The sequence below is a fragment of the Castor canadensis genome, chromosome 19, assembly GCF_047511655.1.
Source record: "Castor canadensis chromosome 19, mCasCan1.hap1v2, whole genome shotgun sequence".
NCBI classification, from domain to species: domain Eukaryota; kingdom Metazoa; phylum Chordata; class Mammalia; order Rodentia; family Castoridae; genus Castor; species Castor canadensis.
This window is the reverse complement of record NC_133404.1, coordinates 33565941-33571940: the sequence shown is the minus strand read 5'-3', so window position 1 is coordinate 33571940 and position 6000 is coordinate 33565941.

Below are 6000 nucleotides of genomic sequence, written 5' to 3'. Positions count from 1 at the left end.
AAGGTAAAGTTTTAAACTGACTTACACCACATATGTTTTAAACAAGTCCTGAAAATCCAAAAATTATTACAGAGATAGCTATAATCTTTGTAGTCATAGCTTCTTACACCTCTTTCGACAGTACTTTGATCATTTGATTTGAATGGAAACCTAGACAAACTCAACAGGACGAAGGTCATCAGACAAAAAATGTATCTCCAAATTTAATTCAATACTTTTCAGTTAGACCCATGCCACCCTAATGTTTCAGATGTGAAAGGAAAATGCAAATGAATATTGTCTTTAATACTGAGTTGGAAAAAACATTTGGTTATGAAATAAGGAAGGTGACTACCTTGATAGCAAATAAACATTTCACTTGAATTTCTGTTTCATTAATAAATCTTTCATTTCTGCACTTATGTTAAAAAGACAACCAAGCCGGTGCCTGGTGGCTGTGATCTTAGCTACTTGGGAGGCTGAGATCAGGAGGATCATGCCTGGGCAAATAGTGAGACCCCTTCTCTACAGCAAAACAGACTCGAGGTGTAGCTCAAGCAGTAGAGTGCCTGCTTTGCAAGTGCCAAGTCCTGAGTTCAAACCTCAGTCCCATCAACAGAAAAAAGAAAAATAAAGCCAACCAAATTCCAAATTTGTACAGAATTGTGCATTAATGTATTACCTCTGAAACTCTTCTAGGTGGTGCATAAGTCAATCTCCATTTATAGAGATGTTTTTAAAAATGGCATCTATATTTTTGCTTTTGTGATCAATTGGTTCAGGTGCATAAAATTAATGTTTTGTGCATAAGCAGTGCACAAAAACTGGGTATTGTCAGTGTCGTCTTACTCTTTTCTGTTACTCACTTAAGAAACATTCTGTGTCAGGCACAGTAATCTATCCTTCTGTGCTTTCGGTTTTCTGTGGTCAAACATGGTCCAAAAATATTAAGAGGAAAATTTCAGAAATAAACTGCTGATGAAATTTCACACAGTTCTGCTCCATCCCACCTGAGAAGTAAAATCATCCCTTTCCCAGAGTGCGTATGCTGTGTAGGTTATTCTCTTGTTAGTCACCTAGCAGCCAACCTGGTTATCAGATTGACTGTCACATTATCACAGTGCTTATTTTAGTAAATAATGACCCCAAAATGCACGAGGAGCGATGCTGGGAATTTGGATATACCAAAGAGAAACCATATGGTGTTTAAGTGAAAAAGTTAATGTTTTTTATTTCCTCATAAGCATATATGTATAGGGAAAAATATATTATATATATGGTTCAATATTATCCACGATTTGAGGTATCCACTGGGAGTCTGGAAACACATTTCCCATGGATCAGAAGGGACTAGTGTACTCTGCTGAGTTCTACAGGACAGTGGTCAATGAATCAGATCTAAGCCTGGCCCTGGTAGAGATGACAGTCTGCAGAAAAGTCAATCTTAATCTAATATCATTTAATCAGGCAAAGAATTAAGCTATAATTGAGATGAGTTCTGTGAATGAGGGCAGCAGGAAGCTCTTCTAGCACATGTCAAGGGAGATGGGACTTAGGGTACGATGTTTAGAGAACAGGCCTAACATAGAACTGGGGTAGTGAGGGAGCATGAACCTAGAGTGGAATGCCAAGGAGCCTCTCATAGAAAGTTTTGATAAGGCAAATTCATATTTCTTAAAGAAGCTAGTGGGGTTGAAAGAAAGTAGTTACCAAGAAGATTTGTAAGATAGGAGACCAGCTAGGAAGAAGACAGATCAAAGACTTACAGAGAGCCAAAAAAGAGACTCAGGGAAGACATCAATGCAAGGGAGGGGATGCTACCTGACTTGTATTATTTACAAATGATCCACACAGAACTATGAGGTACATAAAGAAAGTGCCATAAACTCCATTAAATAAACACAGAAACTAAAGTCCCAAAATGGAGTTCATTGACAAACAAGGGATGTGCAAGAAAAATTTAGTATATCCATGTACATGCTTTGTGTGCAAGTGTGTGTACAATTCTATTCTTTCTAGTTTCATCTTTAATCTCTGTCCACTACTACATACAGTCAAAATCATTGCAATACTTCTTATTTCATGTTAAGGCCAAGTTGCAAGTGTTAAGCTATGCATTTTATGAACCAAAAATGTCTAAGAGAAAAGTTACTTTAACATTTCTCTTTCATGTGTGTCTATTGGTTTGTCTAAGAAATTCACTGGGTAAGTTCTCTTTTTTTGTATAATTTTGTAAGCATTTCAGCTCAAGGACTAAAATGGCATGAAATAGTAGCAACATCATCCATTCTAAAACACAGATTAAATAGACTATTACAGCCACATCATAGTCACCATATCACATAACATTTATTGCATACTAAACAATAATTAAAAGTAGGTTTTCTAACAGTGAAGTAGTATAAACCTGAGATCTGAGAAAAATATGGTTTATAATATTCTGCTCAGTGTTGACAAGTGAGCAAGTACTAGTTGAAAGAAGAAAGCCAGAGAGTTGTAGAATCACCTCTCATATTTTATAGCAAGAACCATAAATGAATTTTGTGCTTTCTTAAAAAATCTCAATTTTGCCTCTATATGATTCTATTCTTTGTACAATCATTTCTTTCCATTCTGTTTTTTTAGTAAAAAGAAATTCTTTGAATATTTTCAGATTTTCAGATAATAAACATTCCTCAACCCCCACCCAAAAAAAAGAAGAAAGAAAGCCCATTACAGTAGAGAAAAGCCCCTCTGCTGCTTTTTTTTTTGGAGGGGAGCATATTGGGGGCTTCTTGTTGTTTAGACTCATATACTGGATAAGAAGCCAGCTCTGGGTCTTTTTTTCTTCAAGATTTGGTTTCACATCTAAGAATTAGAAGGAAACATTTGGACATCCCCCTCCCCCCCAAAAAAAAGAAGAATGAAGAGGTCAGAGAAAGGACATCACATTTTGTAAGTAGAATCAGTGAAAAGAGCAACCCAGCATTAAGGCCTCTGCAGTGATTCAGCAGACAATTTCTACCTTGTATTATAAGCTTCATCAAAAGCACTTTGGCTAAGTTAACTTGTTAAGATACAGCAGCAGACAAAAGCTGGAACACCTACAGCCACATTTGCAAACAGACTGACTTAGGTGAAAGCCAAATGGCCCCAGAAGTGTGGTAACCCCTATTATCTCATAGCACAGAGTAAGAAAGAAAAATCTAGCACAACAGTTTGGGCCTTCATAGATTCTTGAGTTCAAGATGGTACTGATTAGTATACTAGTATATAAAAGAATATCAAGATCAAGGGAAAGAAGTCTGAACAATTACACAGATTTTAGAAGCCAATGAAAAGTTATAAAAGGAGGAGAACCAAGTGCCACACACAGGTTCTAGGGAGCAATAACTCTTCTTTGTTCTGCTTTAGCATCAAATTGTGCATCATCTTGAATTGTTAATTCCTTTTACAGACAACTTTTACCTTGAAAACTAGACAGGAGAGTATAATGTAAAACTCTTATATCTCATTATTGGCCTAAAATAGAAGCCAGGAATTGAGGAATTTATCCAAGTTTTACTACCAATATCCAACCCAATCAAACCACATTGATCTAAATATTTCATTATACACATCACTCTATTTCATTTTGTTGAGAGAACTGTCTGAATCATTGTCCATTTCTTAACATAGGTGAGGTATTCTTCATTGGAGTAGGGGCAGGGCAAGGCAATGAGGGGATAACAGGTAACACCAAGAGGTTCGCTTGGATGCTCCAGAATTCAGGTCCCCAAATGGAATGGGCTACTTGGGTGAAAACTGGCCTTTCCAAGACATAGTGAATCATTGCAAGTTTGAAAAATCCTCTGGAGGCATGAACTACCACAGGTGTAGAGGATTTTCCCTGTTACCTCATAGAGTGATGCAGTAATGTGTAATTGATGCTGAAATGTACTTTTAGTTGTACTTATCATTCCAAAAAAAACTGCATTTCCAAGACCATATTCACATCCTGGTTTTGTTTATTTTTTAAACCATTCTCTCTCTGATAGAAACTGTCATTGTCCTAGTGTAGATGTCTATGAGCAGACCAAACAATGCTACAAAACAAAGTTCACTTTAAACTATTTTTATATTTGAAGTTGATGAGAGCATCTAATATGGGACATTTAAAATATTTGATCACTTGGAGTAATTTAGAAGAGTTTACATGACATCATTAATGAACATATTCCTTAATAGTCAAATTAATTTCATAGGAATTCTGCTTTTCTTGGTGATGCAACTTAATTTTCAAGATATTATCCTATAACTTAGTTGAAGAAATTTTGTGTCTGATATAAATATATAGATTTCTCTGATTAAAACAAATGCTACACCAAGACTATCATATGGTATTATGTCTATTCTATTAAAAAATTCTACACCAAGACTATCATATGGTATTATACCTTCTCTATTAAAAAATTAAATGTTTCCAATTTGGAAGATGAACTAATTATAAATTCCTGAAATTTTAAAGTTGGTTTCATATCCAGATTCTTGTTGGGATACCTGGTATAGTCCCCTGAAGTCTGTCTACATCAGAGTATTGGTACAACTGTTTCTTTAGTAAATCTACTTGGAAACACAGAAGAGGTTGTTATTTAAAAGCTGGTGAAAGGTGATTGCTAGCCTTGAAATAAAAAAGCCTAGTTTCATTTTTTAAAAAAGACAAGAGCCTTCTCGGTTTGACTGAAATACTTATGCAAGACAGAGAGGTGATCTCTTGTAATTGTCAGCAGTTTGGCAATCTGACATATAATTCTGGCAAACCTGAACTTAATTGCTAAAATATGACTTCCTAGCAACTACAAGGATGTTCTGGCAATGTCAAGTTATCCCAAGCCACATGACTTGACTTCTGCTTGAGAATTAAAATTGAAGATTTATCCCAGGCTGAAACTGCGCCCTGTGCATTCTGCAGGAGCTCTATAGACTGCAGACAGGAAAACGGGATATCTTGAAAGCATTGCAGTGCCCCAGGGGTCAATGTCAGATACAATCTAATTTAACATCTTTATTAAGGATCTCGAAGAGGGAGTAAGCCACATATTAATGAAATGTGCAAATGATATTAAACTGGGAGCTGGTGTAACCACCAGTAAGGACAAAGAAATAATAGAAATGCACCAAAAGAGGTTAAAACTATGCACAGAAAATTATTACATGAAAATCACCTTCTAGGGTTCATCGCTTTGGAGATGAGCCCTGGGAGTCAGAAATCTCCAAGTTTTCTGGGCTGCATTCACCTGGGAACCAAGAGAAAGAAAAAGAGGGCAAGCCCGAGTCAAGATCTAATTTAGACACTAACATAAACAGTTTACATTATGTAAATATATACAATCTTGAAAATCAGAAAGATGACCAACTCTAAAATTTTATATATGAATCAATTCAAATATAGTAGTTTAACTAACATAATACAGATAGCTATTAAAAATGATTAGTACGTGAACAGCATTCCCAAAAAATGAATGTACTGCTATAGGATGAAATGAAGGCAGAACGTAATGTTATCTGCACACAGATAGCACATCAAATATATACAGGTACATTAATAAATGTGCGGTCTCCACCCCCAAACCACTTTTCAAATGTACACTAATTTAGAAAAACAGATTTTTTTAAAGAAAAAAAAAGTAGTGAAACAATTTAGAAGTCCTGATCCTTTAACCTCTTCTGTTTTACCATGTCTCCCTTTTTCCCACCCAAAAACTGTTGAGGCAATTCTAAAACAGACTCTGCCACACTGTTACTAAAATAAGAGACCCTTAAGGCAGCATCTGATAACTTTTCAGGTGACAAGTAGGAGTTCTCTGGCTGCTAGAAATTTCTGGGTTTTTTTATTTTTTTATTTTTTTCTGGTTGGACTGGGATTTGAATTCAGGGTTTCACACTTAGAAAGCAGGCACTCTAACTGCTTTAACCACACCTCCAGCCCTGCTTGTAACTTCTTGAGACCTTCTAACCTTCTTCTCTTTCCTCTCACCTCTGCTTCTACTTCCTTGCCAACAA